Source organism: Grammomys surdaster, unplaced genomic scaffold (genome assembly GCF_004785775.1).
Source record: "Grammomys surdaster isolate TR1022 unplaced genomic scaffold, NIH_TR_1.0 265, whole genome shotgun sequence".
Lineage (NCBI taxonomy): Eukaryota > Metazoa > Chordata > Mammalia > Rodentia > Muridae > Grammomys > Grammomys surdaster.
The window spans coordinates 1,581,976-1,605,735 of record NW_021604706.1 but is presented as its reverse complement, the minus strand read 5'-3'; the positions used below and the strand labels follow the sequence as shown (position 1 = coordinate 1,605,735).

The 23,760-nt window shown below is 37.2% G+C and overlaps 1 pseudogene; it reads left to right on the top strand.

The window, feature by feature from the left end:
- The first annotated feature begins 702 nt into the window (after window positions 1–702).
- Window positions 703–14,130, top strand: LOC114628187 (annotated as a pseudogene).
- The last annotated feature ends 9,630 nt before the right edge of the window (window positions 14,131–23,760 follow it).

Below are 23,760 nucleotides of genomic sequence, written 5' to 3'. Positions count from 1 at the left end.
TCCACTTATAATTGAGTACATACCAAGTTTGTATTTCTGGGTCTGGGTTATATTACTGAGAATCTTTTCTAGTTCCATCTATTTGCTTGCAAATTTTATTATCTCATTGTCTTTAATAGCTGAGTAGTATTCCAATATGTAAATATATCCTATTTTCTTCTTCTATTCTTTGTTTGGGGCACATAAAGGCTGTTTCAGTTTTTCATTCATTTTTCTTAACTTGTTTGCTTATATTTTCCTATATTTCTTTCAGAAATTTAGAATTTATTCATTTATTCATTTCATCTTTAAAGATCCTATCATCTTCATAAGATTGGATTTAAGGCCATCTTCTTATGCTTCAGCTGTATTTAGATGTCCAAGGCTTGCTGCAGTAGGATAGCTGGGCTTTGGTGGTGGCATACATATTGCCTGGGGTATTTTTGTGTTCCTTTGGTGACTTCTTGGCCATCTGGATTTTGTGGTTATGACAAGTGCTGATTTCTGTGTTTATTTGTTGAATGGGTGTTTTTGGATGTTTTTTCCCTCCTTGATTTCTGTTTCCTTTCATTTTTCTGACATGAGTGGTTTGGAGTTCTGGTGACTAACGAATCTTCAGGTCCAGTAGGGTCCTTCATGTGGTGGGGGTTGTGTGCTAAAGTTCCCTCTGGGAGCTCCATTACCAGAAGGCAGTATTGTGGGGCAAGAAATGAAGCACAGAGAATGGGGTGCAGTTTATCACTGTTGGATGCGTTTTTAGGGGAGTTGACAGGTGAGTGCTTGCCTGTGAGGGCTTGGTATAGAGCCTTACCTGTTGCCTCAGGTGCTGGGAAGCCTCCAGGAATTCAGACAGAGCTGTGGGGTGAGACATGGAGCTCAGGCTATAGGGTAAGGTTTATTAACATTAAGTGTGCTTTCATGGGACTTGGGGGGTAAGGGCTTGGGGTAGGGAGCCTGAACTGGTGTCCCTGGTGCTGATAACTCTCTTGATCAGTTTCATTTTTAAAAATTTCTTCTGAAGTATATGGAAATATAATTGATTTTTATATATTGATCTATCTTGAAAATTTATTGAACTTATAGGTTCTTATAGGTTCTTACAGGTTTTCGCTGTTTTTTTTTTTAAAGATCTTTTAGTAGGTATACAAAATTGTGGGTATCTTTACAGCTTTTCATACAAATATATATTTATATATATGCACACTGGGCTCTACGTATGAAAGGAAGTGGATTGTTTTGGGCTTTCTATTATTTTGATCATGGTATCTAAAAATTGACACAGTTTTATTTCTAGCTTTCTTATCAAGATGCCTTTTACTTCCTTTGCATGCCCCATTATAATGCTGAGAAAAAAAAATGTGAGAGTGGACATTGTTGTCTTGCACCTGATCTTATCAGGGAAACATTCAGTCATTGACTGTTACCTATGATGATGACTTTTTTTTTCTTTTTGTATTCCACCCATGTATGGATGGCTTACATGTGTATGGTGCACACTTACTTGGTGAAACTCAAAAGTTGATGACAGAAATAATCCTTGCTTTTATACCACTTTATTCTTTGAGGCAGGGTCTCTCAGTTGAACCCAGAGCTTGCCTTGCTAATGAGGCTAGCTTTGTTATCCAACTTGCTGTGGAGATTCCTTGTCTTTGTCTTCCAAGGATGGCATTATAGCAAGGTGCCATACCCATCAGGTATTTTCATGGGTTCTCTGGATCTGAACTTCAGTCCTCATGCTTATATGACAAGCACTTTATCCACTGAATGATCTCCCTAACCTGTATTTTTCTTTTTTTGGAGACAAGGTTTCTCTGTATAGCCCGGGCTGTCCTGGAACTCATTCTGTAGACCAGGCTAGCCTCGAACTCAGAAATCCGTCTGCCTCTGTCTCCCAAGTGCTGGGATTATATTTTTTCTTACCTTATATTCCTTTTATCACCCTTTGTAGGTTTCCTTTTATTCTTAACTTAATTGGTTTGGTTTTATCACCAAAGATGATAAAAGGATTTTTTAACTGTGTTTTCTACATCTAATGAAATGGCTATGTAGATCTTGCCTATTTTTCAATTGATGTATTATATTAAATTAACTGATCTTCATGTGTTAAGTCAACTGAATTTTTGCAGTAAATTTAGTGTGTGTATGACTAGGGGATACTGATGTGGGTTTTTCTTGTGATATCTTTATCTAGTTTTACCTAGTTTACATCAGGATATTATTGGCTTAATGGAGTGAGTTGAGAAGTGTTCCTTCTATTTCTTGAAAGATTTTTTTTAATCAAGAATTCATATGAACTCTTTACATCAAAGAACTTTCTCCTTTCTCTTGTGATTTATTTTTTACTCTATTGATTATTTAGAAGTGTGTTTAATGTCTACCTATTTAATGATTCTTCAAATTTCATTTTGCAACTGAATTCTAGCTTCACTCTGCTGTGTTCAGAGAACGTAATTTGCATGATGCAATTATTTTTACATTTATCGAGACTTGTATGGTTTGTGTGTAAAGACTGTCAATAATAAGATATCTCTTACATTTATTCCCCCTCTCAAATATTGCCAATACCAAGAGCTAGTGAACATTCAAAGTAATTGAAATTTAATTGAGTGCAAGATAGGGCTATTATTTCAAAAAATGGTTTGGTAGTTGGTCTGTCATCATATTGAACAATCCGTTGATATGTAGCAATCTCGGGCTTGTTTATTTGTCCTTATGAACTGAAAAGTCATGTTTGGACCTGAAATTTATTCATGAATAACAGGTGTATTCCTAATATCTACAAGCTGTAAAACTTCTAAACGTCCTTCCTCTAGCAGATGGATCAACAAACCATTAATACAGTATATTCCTTACTAATGAAAAAGAATAAATCACTTTCTCATACACTGGTGCAGTTGCAATTTAAATGTACTTTACTAAGTGAAAGAAGGTATATTTACATTGCTTATATTAACATGACAATCTAGTCAAGGAAAGTAGTGGTTTTCAGGGTTTTACTGATAGGGGCCTGTACATACACTAAAAAGTAGTGGTGTGAGGGAAATTTTGTTGTAAAATTATTCTGTGTTGAGTCATATCACTCAATACACTTTTCAAAACCCACAAACCTGAATCATAATCGTAGTAAATTTTGTCACACACACACACACACACACACACACACACACACACACATATATATATAAATCAACAAGGATGTGGTGGGAACCTGAAATAGAATACAAATAAAAACATAGCTGGAATGAAAATGAGTAGCATAATCTTGCTGAAAAACATAAGGAAGGAGAGAATTAACCAAAGGAAGTTTGAAAAACAGCATTTTGTCCAGATGCTATGAGGCCAGAATAAAATGAACTTTATGTAATACTGTTCTCTACACCTGATCTTATCTAAGAGATAGAGAAGCAGTTCAATACTATAGTTAACAAACCTAGTTTTCACATGAAATGAGTTGACAATATTTAAACTATTTAATATAATTGTTAGGGTTAAATAGGTAAGTATATATTTCATAGATAAGGAAATGCAGGTTTCACTGTTGAAAAAAAAGTTGAGAAGCAACTTGAAGAAGCCAGAATGAACTCCATGGTGCTGAATTAGATCCATAGCTATCAATATGAGCTTATGGGTTTTGAATATCATTGGCCCACTCTTTCTGGATCCATGAATTCTGCATTTATGGACTAAGTCAATTGCAAATTGAAAATATTTGAGGAAAAATGTGGTATTATAACTATATAGTATTATAACTATCTACAGAGCATTTATGTTGTGTTATGTCTTATGTCATCTAGAGATGATATTAAGCATGTGGGAAGATGTATATAATTTCTATACAAATGCTACAACATTTTATAGAATTCATGTGAGCATCACCAAGTTTTGCTATATGTAATGGTCCTTATAACAAATCTTCCATGGCTATTGTTGGGCTGGTGTGTGTGTGCATGCACTCATAGGAATGACAGAGAAGTAGACATATGTGTGTATATGTTGTGTAATGTTTAATACTCATCATCAATTTGAGACTATTGAGAATTACCTAAGAAACACTAAGGATGTCCGTAATGGCATTTCTAGAAAGGCATAAGCCTCTTAACTGCAGAGGGAAGTTCAAACTGAAGGAAACATAGAACCATCCTATGGGTTGGGATCCTGGACTGAATTAAAACAAATGAACAAACAAACAAAAACAGTAAAAGCTCAGGTGAATGTCAACTTTCTGACAGCTATACACACACCAATGATTTCTGCCACTCTGGGTTTTAACCTCTTAAGTTATTAGCCAAAAATAAATGTTTCTTTCTCTTAGTTGCTTTTCTTAGGAATTTTGTGACAGTAATAAAAAATAAGTCACACATACGGAGGAATACACATGCGGGAGTGCACACACACAGACACAGACACAGACACAGACACAGACACAGACACAGACACAGACACAGACACACACACACACACACACACACACACACACACACACACTTCCTATTTAGCCCAGCAAGAGGACTGAGAAATGATTATGAACCTTAAAATTCAGATCCTTGGTTTCTAAAATATCATTCTCAAATTAAAATCAACCAGAGACCTTTCAAAAATTGATAGATTCTATGGTTTGTAGCATAAGATCTGTTTGGGCGTCATGTGGTACAACAAAATACAAATTATTTTTCAAGTTTAGGAATTCTGGAAACAGCATAGGAAATGACTTGAAAGGGCTCTCAATAACCACAGTGGGATCAACTTGAGCAATAAAATGAGCAACAGTAGTATTTGTTTAATCATTAGCTCCAGGATAAAATATTTATGAATCTAGATGGATATAAATAAATTCAGTAAATAAATAAATAGGGAATGAAGAGAAAGCTCGTCTTTAGAGAAGAATTTCCAATAAATAAATAAATTTCCAATAAATAAAATGAGTGAGGGTTAGAAGAGTAATATTTAATGAAGAAAAGACAAGACACCATTTTTTTTAAAAAGATTTATTTTATGTGAGTACACTGTAATTGTCTTCAGGCACACCAGAAGAGGGCATCAGATCCCATTACAGATGGTTGTGAGCCACCATGTGGTTGCTGGGAATTGAACTCAGGACCTCTGGAAGGGCAGTCAGTGTTCCTAACTGCTGAGCCCTCTCTCCAGCCCCCAAGACACCAAGTTAATAGCCAAACTGAAATGTTTTTAGTTGCTTTTCTTAATAAATTTGTGACAGTAACAAAAAAGTAACACACATGGAATACACATGTAGCCTATTAATCTGTGACAACTAGAGGAGAAACAGGATATTTTTATAGCCTAGAAGTATTACTACCAAGTAATTTAACAACCACAAAGAGAAAAATAGTAACTGAAGAGGGAGTAAAGAAAGAGAAACCCAGTAGAAGCCACTGGAATCAAATGACCAAGGCTTACATTGTCAGTAATAAAGCCAACCAATATCATGTGTCACCTACTGTGATGTACTGAGAAGGGTACAACACCACTTCTGGAACACTCTTGCCAAAATGAATGTTTTTCAAAGTAGTCACAAGATATCCTCAGAGAAACTTCAATTATCAGACATTATTCAAAATACCATCAGTTGCCAATTGTGGAGTTCTCAAAAGACAGGGAAATGCTGTGGATGTGACACAGACTTTTGGAGGCTGAGAGCACAGAAGCAGTTCAATGAAATTTGGAACACCCCTTTGGAACATAAAACATATATTAGAGAAACTTGTGAAATGATGATAAAAGTATATTAAATTTAACATCATTATGCCAACATCAAATTCTTTTTTTAAACTATTTTTTATTGGATATTTTATTTACATTTCAGATGTTATCCTCTTTCTCCAATTCCCCCCCCAAACCCCCTATCCTATCCCATCTCCTCCTATTTCTATGAGAGTATGCCCCCCCACGCACCCACTCCCACCTCCCCTCCCTCGAATTCCCCCACACTGGAGCATCCAGCCTTCACATAACCAAGGACTTCCTCTCCCATCTGTGCCCGACAAGGCCATCTTCCTCTACATATACAGCTTGTTCTACATTTATGTCAAATGGGAAGATCAGTAGAAGCTGGGTGAAGAACAAACAGGGATTCTTTCTACTATTTTTGCAATATTCATACATAAAATCTTTTCTTTACATAAAGAATTGCTGAAGGAAGCAAGTAAAGAAACAACTCAGAAAGATAAACAAAAATGAAACTTTGGTCCTTTAGTTTGGGGAAGGGAAGAACACAGAATGCCAGAGAGTTAAGCTTCTGGAATTGCCAACAATAAATCAACATTGCACCATGTAAATGCTCTTGAACAGGTTGGTACAATTTAGGGCAGGTATATACATACTTTTATCCTACCCTGGGCCAAAACTGATTATCAAGTTATTGATAGAATGTATTTTACTAAATCATGCTAAGAAGATGAAAGTGAGAGCTAACTATTAATTAAATGAAAATTTAGTTTTGTTTCAAAGTAATCTAGGAGCCTGTGTAATTCTTATGTAAAAAGTAAGAGAAAAAACCAAGCCCAACAGCAAGCTGTAGTGCAGCTACACAGGAAAGTGTGCAGTGAATTCTGAACTTCATGTGTGATGCCAGAAAGGAAACTGGAAAAAAGAGAAAGCAATTTGAATCCATATTTATGTCCAGAGACACTAATTATAAAGTGTGTTCTGTGTGCATGACATCAAAGAATTGACTTGCAAACAGTTTCTTAGCCACAGGGTTATATAACACGAATCCCTTCATCTTTTTGTCACTAAATCCAGGTGCAGTGCACAAAACATGGATGGTTTTTAACAACTAAAAAACTTTCACAGTATTAGTTACATTTCTCAGTGCACCTTAATTGAGGAGGAAGGTTTATTTTGGCTTATGGCTTGATGGGATACAGTCTATCATGTCAGGGCAGACATGGTGGTGAGACCCTGAGGCATCTGCTCACATTGCATCTGCATTCAGGAAGCAGAAAGACATGAATGCTGGTGCTCAGCTTGCATTTCTGCTCCTCCTTTCCTTTTTCTTCAGTTTGAGCATCAGCTCAATTTAACTTCTGGAAATGACTTCATAGACACAACAAAAAGTGGGTCTCTTAGTTGATTTTGAAACAAGTCAAGCTATCAATAAAGACCAACCAATACACAGATGTTGATGGCTTTGCCACAAAAGAAAGGATCAGGTTAGATCTTGGATACTAGCCTTTCAACTTTTAGCTCCTTTTGAGAATTCAGTTTTTTGAAACAAAGATAACCTTCTGCCTGTATAAGAAGATCAAAGAGGCACACCTGAGGTCTGGATTCATCTATATGGTGAAATTTTGTTTTCAATGTTCTGAACAAAATCCAGAATACATTTCAAAAGGCACATTTTATCCTTACTGTTTAAACACATGTCCTTGAGAATATATTAAACCCATATGTTGCTGATCAATTTGCATTTGCTCTAATTCATTAAAATGCTGCTTTGGAAGTTATTGAGCATTTAAACACATTGTGAGTCTTATTCCAAGCACTGAAAAGCAGCTCTACTGACAGTCTTAAGATCAATGTGACACTCTACATAAGTGCAGGCCTCACCCATCCGTTTCAGGAGGGTTAAGTGTAGCACATTTGGACTTTGTTCTGCTTCTTCTTAATCTTTAGGTACAGTGTTTACTTTGGATCCGCTCAGGCAGGAAGTCAAGTGTTTATGAATAAGGTAAGAATAGGCTTGAAAGTCAGTCTTGTTCTGGGCTCCAGTCCCACCTCCATCACTTAATAGCTGGTATCTGTCAGAATCCAAGAAGGAAAAACAGATGGCACATTCCAATTACTATACTTCCAGGAAGGGTTTCTAAATGAATAATTTACAAATGTGTGGAGAGTGTTTCAGGGAAGAAAATTAATGGTGTGGTTGTTGCCCAGAAGGATAAGAGGAAGAAGGGAATGGTTAAAATAACCCAGGGAATTCAAGCATCTAATTCCAACTCTTGGAAGGCTGAGACAGGAGAATGGTGAGTTCAAGGACACCCTGAGCTACATAGTGAGATACTATCTCATTCATAAATAAACAAATAAATAAATAGAAAAATAAGCATAGAGGTACATGCGACAGATACCAGAATCATCTAATGTGGAATGCATGCAGTCTGGAAGAATGCTGCAAGGGGGAAGACAAGAGATAAATACTCAACATCATTTTCTACCTACCAGTTCAGGATACTCTGTACCTAAATTGGCAAGGGGACCAATGATGTGGTTAAGTATGACAGAGAAGTGATCTGTAGAAGCAAATGGAAAGCATTTGATGTCACATATAATGGTGGGAAATCCTGTAGAGCCATCTCCCTAGCTTCTTTTTCCACATGGACACAATGAAACATGTTGTAGGATTGGAGAGAGTTAAATGGAGCCTACAGCCCTGAAACACAGCACCTGGTGCCAGAGCTCACTGAATTTGTGTATTTTCTGGGCTCTGGGGTCTAATCATGATGGTTCCAGGAGCTCTGGACAGATACATTATCAAACTGCCTGAAATCTGAATCAGGAGCATGGCTTTGCTAAACCATTGGTTTTTGTTTTGTAATTAGTAAATTCAGAAAAAAGTATTGCCATTGTTTGCAGGTTTAGAAGGTGGATCCTTATCATGTTCAGTCTTCCCCACGCCCCTCAGTAGGATCTGGCTGTGTAGCTCAGGCTGCTTTTTAACTCATCATCACTATCCTGCTTCAGTCTCCTGATCATACAAGCATGTACCAACAAGCTTTGCCTGTGTTGTTTATAATTATCAATAAACTGGTCTCAAGACATTTTCTTCTTGCCTCAATATCCTTCTCAGATAAAGGGAACTCTATAAATGTAAAATTTCTGAACATTACAATTTCTCCTAGCAAAATACTTCAGTATTTTGGAAAAACATGTTTTGATCTTTCAATCAAAGAAATGATGAGACACTTTTGTGATTTTTCTGTTCAAAGACTTTACATCTATTCTTGTGAACAAAGATTAAGGAAAATCAAGATAATGGAATTCCTGCATTTAAATAAAATTTCCTGATATAATATACTGTGAATACTAACTGTGGTAGTTATGTTCTGTACAAAATATAGTTTTGTGGCAAAGAAGCAAGAGGAAGAAATAAAGCATAGTCAATTACTGGCTGACCTCCATGAAGCTATTAGAACATGGCCATAAAAATACCACTATTCTCAAGAAATAGAGAAAAAATAACTACAGAACAGAACAATAAAGTATGTCCTTCACAATCCCTTGCATGCCAGCACAGGTTAAAAGAAAACCCAATAACAACAACAGAGAATAAATTTAGGGGTCTGGGATAGGAACAAGAGTTAACAACAAGTAAGCATTTTTTTTCTTTTTGGTAAATTGTGTCAGGGATCCAGGATGTAGGCCATGCTCTTTTACCATTTCTCTGCATCTCATGTCTTCTGCTCCTGAAATTCATGTCTGTCTGGGCTTATTTATGGCATCATCGTCTTTGAACTCCACCCCTAGCTCCTTAGTGACTCACTAGCAATGCTCAACTTCTACTTTGTGCTTCCTGTGTACAAGTTGGGTGTGATGAAACTTTCTTCTCAGTTTTTATGATGATTTGGTACAATAACATAGGTAAAGGGCACAACAGGGCAGAGAGTCAATAATCATATGTCCCTTTTCTGTTTGCATGGGTGTCCTTCCCTTTCTAATCCAGCTGTATATCTCAGAGCTTTAGTGAATGTGGGTGCTGTAGGTGGGCCAGGGAAAGTAGCTACTCCAGTGCCTCAGTAGCCCCATTTCTAAACTGTGGATGTTAATAATCCCGACATAAACCCCACCTTCTCTCAGTATAGGTTTTTTCCCTCTAATTTGATTCTAGAGTCTATATTTGGAGGAAGGTCTATAAATTTTAGATCTCCTCTAACAGCATTTCAGGGGAGATGATCATGGAATTTTCTGTTTTCCCATGGTTCTTGTTTGGTCAGAATCCACTTTATTTGTATTGAGATAGCCACTTTCTAGAAGACCTGTTATTGGAAGAGAAGTTATGTTGAAGGGTGGGGAAGGCACAGAGCAGCCCAAGTGGTGTGAAATGCACATAGCAAGAACCATTAAGAAGAGCAGTGACCATGTAGGCTGACCAGAGTTCAGATACAGGAAAGCACTTAACTAATGAGGAGTGGCAGTGTCAATAGTACTTATCAAAGGTTCTTACATGTTGTCCCTGTCATTACCTGTTATTACTTCCAAGCATCCCTCTACATGTTGTGGGAGTCCTCTCTGGGGATGGTTCTCTATTCTCTGGAACTCAGTCATGTCACCTTTAGCTACCATGGTCTTCCCAGATGCAGGTGCCTGGACTTGTCTGAAGATTACTAGAAACTAGTGCTTCTGTAGCATTCATGGCTATAAGGTGGGAGAAATTGAAAGGCATATCTTTTTTGTTTTCCCTCTTGCTTAGATCAGGGTTCTTTATATTCCAATAAACAATGGCCTGAACACTGTTATTCTCTATGGTTTCTCTATGTTTTCTTTGCTGCAGTGTGCAAGAAAGATTCAGAACTGGTCACTTCATCTTGACAAAGAGAATCTTAAGAAGAGCTAGTTCACAGTCTATAAAGAAATGTTTTCTTTTCTTTTTTAGTTATGTGTGTGTCTGTATGTATAGGTGCACATGAGTGCAAGTGGTTATGGAGGCCAGAAGAGGGTGCTGGATCCCATAAAGTTGAAGCTATAGGCACTTGTGCTGAGATCCAAACTCAGGTTCTCTGCTGGAACAGTAAGTACTCGTAACTGTTGAGCCATCTCTCAAGCATTGAGTGTTTTTGTATTTTCCCTTTATTTTCCTTCAGTGACTTTACATTTGTAATATATTTGTAAAAGATTCTACAAACTCCGTTAGCAACTTATTACTAGCCTAGATATTTACCCACATCGTTGGCTAGTCTTCTCTGTTCTTGATATTCAATCCTAGGACCAAACTGATAGATGGCATACAGTGTTACAAAGGTTAATTGAAAAAAGGCAAATGCAAAACTGAATATTCTTTCCTTTCTCTGGTGTGTGTATGTGCATTTGTGTGCATGTATTATCTATTGCTGCATAACCACTTAATACCAACTTAGTAGACAGAACACTCTATATGTGTCATCTGCTACTGCTTGCTTTTAGCTCTAGAGGCCAGCTTTTTCTTGACAATCCCTAGTTGTGTTATCCCTGCACTCCTCATCTGCCACTTTCATTAGAGATCATTGTGATTATGACTCAGGATTTTGAAAAAAAATTTTTCTTTAAAAGACCCCAAACGTACATCATAATCTTTCTGCCTTCTGTCAAATGAGCTGATATAAGAGATTTAAGTCTTCTTCTAAGTTTAAAATCTCAAGGTTACCTGTCTTAGGCCATTTTCATCTGAAGTCATATCTTCTTTTGGAATAAAATATTTTAGCAACAATCATTTACATGTATATCAAACATAGACACTCATTATATTTTTGAACTGAGAAAGATGAAAGCAAAATAAAAAAGTGTAAGTCCATTCTCTTAATCAGTGACAGCTATGCAAGTTCTTTATTGACAACAACATTCAAATGAGTTGACTGACTACTTTAATGACTGAAGGAGACATTTTATGGGCCAGCACCTGTTCTAGGTTTCATCTCCATTATTAAAATAAAGCTTAAATTTTGAAGCCTGTGGACTCTGAAATGTGTTAGTCATGTATTTTTCCACTACCTGCTCCTTATGATGTATGAAGTGAAAAATGCTTAAAAGTCATTTAAAGACGTCAAATTGTCAGAATGAGATGAGGCATAGATAATATGTAATCTGGCTAACCAATTGAATGGGAGAAATTGTAGACACTAGAAATGAAATTATGCTAAGGTTTTTTTTTTATCCTACAATGTTATACCAAGAAGAGAAATGCTAGATATATTAGTAATTGACAGTTGTTTCTGATCCAATTATTAACCTGTTAACCTGTAGCTATGTCTTGGAGAGAAACACAATTTGGTAGTCCCCACTGTTGCCTAATGGTGTATAGGAAGAAAGGATTTTCAGTCAAGTATTTCTGCATTTACAGCCCAGGTCTGAAAACTATTTATTGGAAATTTTAGGCACAAAACTTGAGAGTTTGTTTCCTTATATATAAAATGAAATTATAATATATTACAAATAGCTTACTATTGAATGAAATAAGGTATGTTAAATGTGTGCCACGTAGTAAACCTTTAGATTGTCTCATCGAATCCAAAAATTTAAACTTGGCAAGGTTTCTATCAGGGCTAAGGACCTTGCCAAATTCTCTTTCTCAACTATAGTGACAAAACATGACAAAGTCATTAAATTATCAGTTAAAACTTCTGAAAATTGACTAATGGCATACAACAAATTCAAGTGTTTATTCATTGAAATTTAACGAGCATCTATAAAAACCAGTCAGGCTTTCTGGCTCTGTTCCAATCCCTTCACCTTAGTGTCATAATCCTCCTCTGGTGGGCTATGAGAAATATATGCCTGGAGGTCTGCTAGAAAGTAATGACTTTACATGAGGCAGAACTCAGAAAATTTTATGGCTGGATAATTATCAAAAACTCCACCAGTTTCAGTGGCAAACAGTCAAGAAAGAACAATATCACAGTCAGCCTGAGGTCTCAGTACTGGCTTGGAAAAGCAGCAGAATGACGTGCATCCAAAAACATATGTAGAGCTACAGTAAAAATGGAATCAAATTGTAAAGCAATGAGAGAGAATAATTTGAGAAATCCATAATTATTCTGATATCCACGCATACCTGTCCAGTCTGGTCAAGGAAGAAATCCTTCCAGAGATGGTAAACTACTTTTTAGAAGAAGAGAAACTTAGCATGTATATGATATTATACTGCCAAGAGAAGGACTTAGGGATGGAGGCACCTATTCTTTAACAGAACAAAAACTGTGGATATGTAAACTAGCCTTCACTTTACAGAAATAGACAAATAGAACTGGAGCTATATATAGCTCAGTGGTACTACTTTTGTCTAGCATACATGAAGCTCTGGCTTTCATTCTTACACACACACACACACACACACACACATGCACACACACACAGCAGATGGTAGGGTGAAGGAGAGCAATTAAACTAGAAAAGCAAAGTAAATGAAAGTGAAGCAGAAAAATAAAATCATAAATGATAGGGTAGAAATAAAACGAACATAAACCAGATAAAAATTGGAGAAAATCAATGGAACCAAAAGTTGATTCGTTGAAAACACCAAAAAGTCAACATAATACCAAACTTAAGAATTAAAGAAGAGGCACCACTACCAAACTACAGAATTAAACGAATTATACACCAAATCCATGAGGAAACTTATGCCAATAAAGAGTTTCAATGAAATGAACACACTCCTAGAGGGACATAAATGTTCAAGTTACTGAAGTAGAGATATTAATTATGTTAAGAACCAGAGCTAGACTCAGATTGGTAAATGAGAATCTTCCCACAAAACAAAGCCATGTCTGGATGACCTCATTAAGAAATTCTAATAAGTACTTAAAGAAGAAAGGATATTAGTTCTTTGTAGCTTTTCCATAAAACACAAGAACAAGAAATATTAAATTCTTTAATAGGATCAATATTAGCCTATAAAATAGTTAAGAATTATCAATAGGGCCAGTATTAACCTCTATGATGGTTAAATACTGTTAGCTTGACTAGGTTAAGAAACACCTGCTGAGGAATCCCTGTGCATGAGGAATTTGTTCTCTGTGGTGGAGTTGAAACCCAGATCATAAAATCTGGGCCCTGGACTAAGCTCTTTGATAAAGGAGGTATCAACAAGCTAAAACAGCTTATCTTCATCATTCCCCCTTCTAGGTGCTATTTGCAAAGGCCTTGTACTGTTTGACAAAGAGCTGCTTCCCAGTATGGATAATCTCTCATGCTGTGTTTTCCTTGACTCTCAAAGAGAAGAAGATTTTTACAGCACCACAGAAACCAAATGCTCAAGAAATTGAGGGCATCTCTGGTCTGAATGGTTAAACAGAGCACAAAATAGCTTTTCTGAGATCTCATGTGCCAAAGGAAGTGAAACTTATATTCATTGGCCATTCTGTTGGCTGCTATATTGCTCTTCATGTGATGAACCGTGCCCCCTAACTGCCCCTAATGCTGCCTACCTCGGGAGCCAAGAAATGATCTGTGTGGTGAAGACAGATGATGACATCATAAAGGAACAGCTACCTAAGCTTACATTTTACTGTGGTAAAACAGATGGCTGGTGCTTAGTAAAGTACTATGAAGACATGAAGAAAGATTTTCCAGAAGGCAATATTTACCTCTGTGAGAAAGGAATACCACATGCTTTTGTTCTCGATTTTAACCAGAAGATGGCTACCATAGTTGCTGACTGGATAAATAATAGAGTGTCCAAAAAATAAGTACTGGCCCAAGGGAAAAAATCACCTACAGCTAATACATGGAAGCTGTAGATGTGCTCTGCTTAGGAGTAAATATTTAATCTTGATGATTGAAAGAAAAATTGAGACTCTCTTGGTTTACAGATAACTGGCTCACACACCCTATGTTAAGACTAAGTGAACCCAGTGGATGGCTCATTCCCTAGGGGAGCAATGAGCAGAGGATGCTGACAGTGCACTTTCCCAGTTCAGGGGAAAATCAATTCAGACTTCATACAGGTCCTGGCTGAAATCATCAGCGTGATCTTCATGATCCACCTGCAGTAAACTAAAACTCAAGTTTGCCTGACTTTCACCAACTAACTAGAAGGAGTTGCTGAAGGATCCTGATTCTATCCTGCCACAGGATAGCCAACAGGCTCCTCCTGATCCCTGAAATGCCAGGGTCCTGCAGGTTCCTCTAGAGCATGGGATTTCTTGTCCATGTGATTCCTCCAGTGATGCTCCATGGACAGGAAGCTGTTAGCCACTCATCCCATTAATGATGCCATTAGCTACCTTGTGACTCTTCCCCTCTGAAAATCTCCTAGAACATAATTTTTGGAAAGGTGTTTTAAATTGTTGAGTAAAACATAAGCATAACTTAGTTTCCCATTTGCCTAAACTTTATTGATCGGAAAGAAATGATTTTGCGAATGAACAGAATTCTGCAAGCCATTAAATTTGTATTACTTCACCTCTGAAAACATCAAAATCTAGTAGAAAAACATATTCCTGGCTGAGAAGTGGAGGAATGCTTCCTTCCTAACATATTGAACAGCTATGCTACCTTACCTTAATTGACTCAATACTAAGATCTCAGAGGCCAAAACCTCAACTGTCTGTAGTGACAGTTCAACAATTGGAAGCATTCCATTTTCTTGTAGAAAAAAAGCTGTTATTCCTTAAGGACAGTGAGATGGTCCTTCCTCTCAAAAGCCTAAGGCACTGATGAAAGATTTGGTTCTGGTGTGCTGCCAGCTCAATGGTGAGAGAGGAATGAGTTCTCATTGCCTTGCATGGCTTCTGCAAAGGAGCTCAACTTCTCAGACGGGGAAAAACCAAGCTCCAGACACGGGGTACTCTTAGTCCAGGAAGACACCATGAGCGTCCTTACTGGACTGCACAAGGATGTCTCCTGGAGAATTGACCTGGAAAGCCAGGATTCATGCTCTGAGTGTCTTGCTTATAGAACAGGCTTGATCAGTAATAAAAATCAATTCATAGAAACAAATTCTGGGAAATCAGACCTACTGGAACAAAAGATTAGCATTCATAGATCTCCCTTAGAAATTATTTTACATTACTCTTTGTTTTCCAAACCCTGCTTAAAAGGCTCTGGTTCCTTATTCCTAATTCTCACTTAAACACTGAACGATATTTTATAATAAATGTCTCACCTGCATAAAAAAAAGAAACCCCTGCTGAGAGCATTAATGGTATGTCCAAAGAGTTGAGTGAGGAATGGCACTTACCTTAAATGGGGGTTGGTACTACCCTATGGTCTTGGATTCCAGACTAAATAAAAGGGGACACAAAAAGAAACAAGCTGACGTTCAGCATGCATCTTTCTGATTCTTTTTAAAATTTGTACAGTTAATGTGTGAGTGTGGGCGTGCATATGCATATGTGTGTGTGCATGTGTGCATGTATACACATGTGTGTGATGACAACTGTGGCAGTTGGGTCTCTCTTTCCACCATGTTGGTTCCAAGGATCAAATTCAGTCCATTAGCTTTGGAGGCAAGTACCTTTGTCCACTGAGCTGCCTCACTGGCCTTCTCTGTTTCTTGATGGCAGATGCAATGTGACAAGTCACACTGTGCTTTCACTGCTATGCTTTCTGTATCAACTCTCAAACCATGAACCAAAATAAATTCTTCCTTCCTCAGGCTGTTACTTATCAGGTGTTTGGTCATATCAATGAGAAAATAACTAATACATCTTATCAGCAAAATCAGGCAATGCATTACAAGGAATGAAAACTGTATCAATAGTTAGATATAAACTTTATATCTTTATAAATACAGGCAATATAAATATCTTTGAAAAATTATTCATCATCACAGAAACACACACTCATACACACACATTCACACACGCACACACAAGAAAAGAAAACTGGGTTTACTTCAAGAATACAAGGTTTGTTAAATATCATCAAATTAAATAATGTATCATGTGAGTAGAATAAAGGACAAAATACACGAGTATCTCAGTAGACATAGAAGAATACTTGGCTACATCTAACCTTCATTCCTAATTGTTAATTCAACAAAGTAGTAATAGAAGACTAAAAGTAAACAAAATAAAATAGCATTTCTCTTATTCTCAAATAATGAAGTACTGACACTAGTCTGGTATATGGGGGTGGGTATCCTCGAATACCACCAAGTCACAAGATAAGAGCTGTAACTCAACGATAACTCTCTTACTTGAAGGTAACATAAGAGCCTATAAGCTGAGAACTCAGTAACATAAGATCAAACCCTTTCTCCATACACATTAGATGTCAATCAATAAGCCTAGTTTATGACTTATGTTTGTAACCAACTGGATAGAAACTGAGATTCCCACAGTTCCTTCTTCATGTTCCAATAATTTGCTAAAGTGGTTCACAGAGCTTGGGGAAATGTTCTAATCTTACCCAAGATTGTGTATGTATTATAAAGGATATTCTAAAGTATACAGGTGAACAGCCAGATGGAAGTGATGCCAAGTAGAATGCATGTGAAAGAAGGGACACAGAAACAAGCATCATGCCATCTCAGGCACCTATAATGGACCCAGTAATTCTCAAAAGGGCTCACTGAACCCTGTAATTCTAGGTCTTTTGGAAGCTCCATTATGTAACTACAACTGATTATATCCTTGATCATAGGTGATCAGCTCAACTTTCAGCTCCTCTCCCTTCCCAAGGGGTTGGGTGAGACTGAATGAGTTTTACATCTTTAATCACATGGTTGGTTCTCCTGGAAATCAACCCCCATCATAAGGCTCTCTAGGAACCCATCAAGAGTTACTTGAGTAGAACAAAAGAGGTTATCACCCTGGAGATTCCAAAGGATTTAGAAACATTCTGTCAGACATTTCAATCACTCAGTAAATTATAAAGATTTTAGGAAGGTAATACTAGGAAATAGGGGCAGAGGTCAGTGTGAAGCATGTGTGTGTGTTGTTGTTGTTGTTGTTTCTTAATATACCACAAACAAAATGAAATCTTTTGACTTAATAAAAAGCATCCATGAAAAATTCCTTCAATTCCTACAATTCTGGATCCAAAATTTTTAATGATGAAAGTCAGAATGACTTACCCTAAAGTCAGAAACAGGACAGTTATGGCCCATCATTCCTCTAGTGTTCAATATTATACTGGATGTCTAATTATTGTAGTTAAGCAAAAGAAGTAAAGGGCATTCAGAGTGGAAAGGAAGAAGAAAATGTGTTTCCTCTCACAGATCACATAACAAGCATGTATGCAGAAAACTTCAGGAAACCTCAACACACCAAAATCTAGTAGAACCAACAAAAGAATCCAGAGGTTGTTTAAAATATTTTTTAATGTACAAAGAAAAGGGTTCAGGAGACTATTCAGTGGATAAAGTGCTTGGTGTACAAGTATGATGACCTGAGTTCAGATCTCCAGCACTCATCTAAAAAGCTGGGCATCCAGCATGTACTTGTAGCTTTGGTACTGGGGAAATGGAGACAGGAAGATCTTGAGGATTTACTTTTGAGCCAGTTAACTGGAAACACCAGGTTCAGTGAGAGATCCCCATCTCAAAAAATAAGGTAAAAAGTAATAGATAACGTAAGACCTCTGGTCTATACAAGTACACACACAAATGCATATGTCCATATACATACATTACACATATTTATGCACATATGTGCACATGTGTACACAGCATACACACCCACATACAACAAAATGTGCAAAAGTATATTTATATGTGCTAGTAATGGACAGTTCAAAACAAAGAAAGTTTTATTTGTAATAGCATTCACAAAAATAAAAAATTTAGGAGCCAGTAAGATAGATCAGTGAGTAAAGTGTTTACCAGGTTGAGTTTGATTCCTAGAACCCATGGACATATAGAAGAAGAGAAATCACCATACAAAGATGTCCTCTGACTGTTATATCCATAGAATAGCACATATGTCATGGCTCAAATGTGATCCCTTACATCATACATGCTAATAACAATAACAAGGAGATAAGTTAAAAGAATAAAATCAGAAACAAGTTTGTAAAACTAGAGTAAGATTTTACTTAAATTTACAAAACATTGATGAGAATTATTGAAGAAGACCTAAATAGATACCACATTTATTAACTAGATGACATTATTATCATGGAATTGTGGTTTAAAAAGAAATGTACTGTTCCCTGCCCCCCACACATATAAGCTAATGTGGTAAATGATTGATTCCCTGCTGGTCACATTATTTGGATAGGTGGTAGAAACTGAATGTGGTGGTTCCTAGCTGGAAGAAGTGGTTACAAGGAGCAGGTCTTTGAGAGTACATTGTTCTTGATTCCTTTCTATTGTTCTCAGCCTTTTCCCACCCTGATGAGAAACTGCTTTTTACTATGCCCCTTCATTATGATAAACTGACATCTTTTCAATAGTGAGCCCAAAGAAATTTTTCCTCTTTTAAGTCATTTCTGTCACAGGAATAGGAAAGCTAACATATAAGAGGTCTTCCTATATTGATCTGTGGATTCCATTTATATCAAATGTCTAGCAGAACCTTTTCTAGAAATTGACAACATTTGTGTAGAAATGAAAAGGCTGCAGAGTGTCCAAGCAATCATGAAAAGAGTGACAAAGTTGGAGGATTCAAAACCACCAAAAATTTAAAATAATCAAGGTAATGTGGTATTGGAAAAGGGTAGGCAGATAAAACAACATTATTAATGTTCAGGAGTAAGGATAAGCCTTTATATTTATGGTTAACTAATTTTCAATAAGAGTAGCAATATATTCCAATGGGAAATAGAATAGTCTTTTCAAATCATGGTGCTAGAACAATGACACATACAAATGATTGAAAATCATGTAAAACAACAACAAAATTTACCTCAAGCCAGCAAAACAAACAACAAAACCCAAACTGTCTTAGTTAGAGTTTTACTGATGTGAAGAGACACCATGACCAAGGCAACTTTTGTAAAGGAAAATATTTCATTGGGACTGGTTTGTAGTTTCAGAATTCTAGTCCATTATAATCATGGCAGGAAGCATGGCAGCATACAGGCAGATATGGTACTGGAAGAGCCAAGTGATTTGAAGGCAGTCGGGAGACTGACTTCCTCAGGCAGCCAGGAGGAGGATCTCTTCTACAATGGGTAGAGCTTGAACATAGGACTCAAAGCTCACCTCCATAGTGATGTACTTCTTCCAACAAGGCCACACCTATTACAACAGGGACACACATCCCAATAGTAGCAGTTCTAATGGGACAAGTGTATTTAAACCATAACTCAAACAGACAATAAAAACACCTCAAAATGGATAATAGATCTAAATGTATAGGATAAGAAAAAACTCCAGCCTCCAAAACTCCAGGGAAGCCACCTAATTACAGACTTCCCTTACTCTCTAGCTGCTTCTCCATCCTACCCCATTCCATCCCTCCTTATTGCTGTGTCCCCCAAGTCTATGAAAGACCCCCTGATGTAGCAGAGGCCACTTCACCTCCAAGAAGTTCAGGTAGGCCACCTACTCTTGGACCTCCCTGACTCTCTCTGTGTCTCTCATACTCTTCCCAATCTCCCCACCCCTTATTGTCGTTGTGATCAGCCCCAAACTAAGACAGAAACAACCTGCTTGGTCAGAAGCCACACCAGCTAGAAGACTAGAGAGGAAACAGAAACTAAGAGGAAAACACCCAACCAACTAAGACAAACTCAGAAATCTGCACCTAGTCCTATAATCACCCAAACCCAGATGCCCCTGAACATTCAAACACAACTGAAGTAAAAGTAAAAGACTTTAAAACCTAGTCTATGAAGATGACAAAGATCTTTAAAGAGGAAATGAAGAAATAAAGAAACCAAGGAAAGGACAAACAATAATTTGGAAGTGAACAAAATCCCTTAAAGAAAGCCAAGAAAAACACAAACAGTTGAAGGAAATAGGTAAAACTGTTCAAGACTTGAAATGGAAATCGAAGCAAGAAAAAAGGGAATTGTGGAAATGAAAACTATATGTAATCAAACAGGAACTACAGAAGCAAACTGAATCAATAGAATACAAGAGATGAAAGAAAATATTTCAGGTATTGAAGCTATGATAGAAAAAGTAGATACATTAGTCAAAGACAATGTTAAACTTAAGAAGTTCCTGACACAAAACACCCAGGAAACTGGGATACTATGAAAAGACCAAACGTAAGAATAACAGGAATAGAAGGAGGAAAAAAATACCAACTCAAAGACCCAGAAAATAGTTTCAACAAAATCTTAAAAGAAAAAAAATAATCTGAAGATGCCTATAATGGTACAAGAAGGATGCAAAACACCAAATAGATTTGAAAAAGAAAAGAGAGTTCCATTACCACATAATACTTAAAACACTAAATGTACAAAGAAAGAATCTTAAAAGCTACAAGGGGAAATGGCCAAGTAACATATAAAGGCAGACCTATCAGAGTTATAGCTGACTTCTCAACAGAAACTCTAAAAACAAGAGGGGCCTGGACATATGTCTTGCAGACTTTAAGAGACAACAGATGTGAGCCCAGACTACTCTAGACAACAAAATCTTCAATTACCAAAAAAGAAAAAATACCCAAGATATTAAGTGATAAAATAATATTTAAACAATATCTATCTACAAATACTCCCTACAGAAGGTAGTAGAAGAAAAATTCCAACCTAAGTAGGGTCACTATACTATGAAACCACATGAAATAAGTATTCTCACACCAGCAAAACTAAAAGAAGGGAAAAACATGCATGCACACATACACACCACCACAACCACCACTATCACCACTACCACCACCACCACCACCACCACCACCACCACAACAACAACAACAACAACAAATTAACAGGAATTAACCATCATTGGTCACTGATACATCTCAATATTAACGGTCTTAATTTCCCAATTAAAAAACTCAGAGTAACAGAATAGATGAAAAAAATGGGATCTATCCTTCTGCTGCATACAAGAAACATACTTCAACATCAAAGATAGACATTATATCTAGTAAAGGGTTGGAGAAAGATTTTCCAAGCACTTAAAAAGCAAGCTAGTATAGCCTTTCTAAAACAAACTTTAAATCTAAATTTAAAAAAAGAGACAGAGAAAAATGCTACATATTCATCAAAGGAAAAATCCACCAAGATTACACTTAAATTCTTTGAATTGGTGCTCTGAATGTAAGGTCACCCACGTTTGTAAAAGAAACAATACTAGAGATTAAATCACACATTGATTGTCCCATATTGATAGTGGTAGACTTCAATAGATGACTATAATAAATGGACAGGTCATCCAGACAAAAACTAAACAAACAAACAAACAATACTGGAGATAACACATGTTATAAGTCAAATGGACCTAAGAGATATCTACAGAATATTCAACCAAGACACAAAAGAGTATGCCTTCTCAGAACCTTGTGGAATTTTCTCCAAAGTTGACTACATAGTTGAACACAAAATAAATCTCAAGAAGTAAAAATAACACCCTGAATTCTGTTAGACCACCACAGAATAAATCTAGGTATCAACAAAACCAGAGTAAACAGAAAGTGTACCAACTCATGGATACTTCACAACTGTATTGAATGAAAAAATGGGTCAAAATAGAAATTAAGAAAGAAATGAATGAGTTTTGAGAATTGAGAATGGAAATGATTGCATCATACTGAATGGGACACAAAGAAGGCTCTTCTTTTTTTTTTTTATCGGATGTTTTATTTACATTTCCTATGTTGTCCCCTTACCCCATCCCCCACCCACCGAGGAACCCCCAATCCCCTCACCCCTCCTCCTTCTTCTCTGTGGATGTAACCTCTATCTACCCCCCCACTCCCACCTCCCCACCCTCAAAATTCCCACCCCCTGGGGCATCCAGCCTTCATGTGGTCAAGGTTCTCTTCTTCCACCTATGCCCAGAAGGGCCCTCCACTCTTACATATTCAACTGAAGCGCTGGATCCCTCCCTAAGTGCTCCCAGGCTGGTGGTTTAGACCCTGGGAGCTGTGGTTGGTTAGTATTGTTGCTCTCCTCATGGTGCCGCAAATCCTTTCAGCTCTTCTTCAGTCTTCACTCTAACTCCTCTATTGAGAACCCCATGATCAGTTCAATGGCTAGTTGTGAGCATCTGCCTCTGAGTATGTCAGACTCTTGAAGATCTCTGAGGAGATATCCATATCAGGCTCTTATCAGCATGCACTTCCTGACTTCCACATCAGCCTCTACCTTTGGTGATTGCACATGGGATAGATACTCAGGTAGAGTGGTCTTGAAACGGCCCCTCCTTCAGTTTCTGTCCCTCACTTTGTCTCCATATTTGCTCCCTTGAGTAATTTGTTGCTCCTTCTAAGAAGGACCGAATCACCCCCACTTGGTCTTCCTTCTTTATGGGCTTCATGTGGCCTGTGAGTTGCATCTTGGGCATTTCAAGGTTCTGGGCTAATATCCAATAATCAGTGAGTGAATACCATGTGTGTTCTTTTGTGATTGGCTTACCTCACTCAGGATGATAATTTCTAATTCCATCCATTTACCTAGGAACCTCTCGAATTCATTGTTTTTAATAGCTGAGTAATACTCCATTGTGTAAATATACCACATTTTTTGAATCCATTCCTCAGTTGAAGGACATCTGGGTTCTTTCCAGCTCCTGGCTATTATAAACAAGGCTGCTATGAACATAGTTGAGCATATGTCCTTGTTATATGTTTGAGCATCTTCTGGGTATATGCCTAGGAGTGGTATAGCTGGATCCTCAGGTAATGCTATGTCCAATTTTCTGAGGAATCGCCACACTGATTTCCAAAGTGGTTGCACCATCTTGCAGTCCCACCAATAATGGAGGAGTGTTCCTCTTTCTCCACACTCTCTCCAGCATCTACTATCACCTGAGTTTTTAATCTTAGCCATTCTGACTGGTGTGAGATGGAATCTCAGGGCTGTTTTGATTTGCATTTCCCTGACGACTAAGGATGCTGAACATTTCTTTAGGTGCTTCTCGGCCATTCAAGTTTCTTCCGTTGAAAATTCTTTGTTAAGTTCTATACCCCATTTTTTAATAGGGTAATTTGGTTGTCTGGAGTCTAATTTCTTGAGTTCTTTGTATATATTAGATATTAGCCCTCTATCAGATGAAGGATTGGTAAAGTTCTT